The sequence below is a fragment of the Fulmarus glacialis genome, unplaced genomic scaffold, assembly GCF_000690835.1.
Source record: "Fulmarus glacialis isolate BGI_N327 unplaced genomic scaffold, ASM69083v1 scaffold22284, whole genome shotgun sequence".
In the NCBI taxonomy this organism is placed as follows: Eukaryota; Metazoa; Chordata; class Aves; order Procellariiformes; family Procellariidae; genus Fulmarus; species Fulmarus glacialis.
The window spans coordinates 1-623 of NW_009206378.1; positions in this window are offsets into that span (position 1 = coordinate 1).

Below are 623 nucleotides of genomic sequence, written 5' to 3' on the forward strand. Positions count from 1 at the left end.
CCATCACATGCTAACTGCCCTCCACCCCAGCGTCTTTGCCCGGTTTTGCCCGCTGAGGGTGGGAGCTCAGCAGCAGCACCCTTGGCTTTTGAGAAATCCAGGCTTTTCGCTGGCACCTTCTGTTTCTAGCTGGGATGCAAAGTAAATGCAGCATCCCGCCTCTCCTTGGTTTTTCCTTTCCCTCTTCAGGGTTGGGACCTGCTGCCGTGTGTCGGACGCGGAGCCCCTGCCTTCCTGCAAACTCTTGTCTCCCCAGGGGACCGCTCCCACCCAGCTTCCGTCACTTCGACCTTAGCCAGTGCCGGGCTGGCCGGGGCGGTTCGCTGCTCGGCACCCACACCCGGCGCTGGGAGTGGTGCCGGGGTTTGTGGCTTATCTCCTGTCTCGCCTTCTCCGGGAGGCTGAGTCTCGTCCCAGCAGCCCTGCCCTCCCGGCGCTGCAGGTTTGCAGGGGGCCGCAGGGTTTGGCCCTGCTGCTTGGAGGCAGCTGAAGGAGGTTGAATACAAGGCAGCGAAGCTTTCAGGGACGTGTTTTGTCTGCAGCGAGCAGAGACTCCTCTCTGAGAGGCCTATCGCTCCCCAGGGCCGTGGGCACCTCGGGAGGGCTGTGGTTTGTTGCCTCCT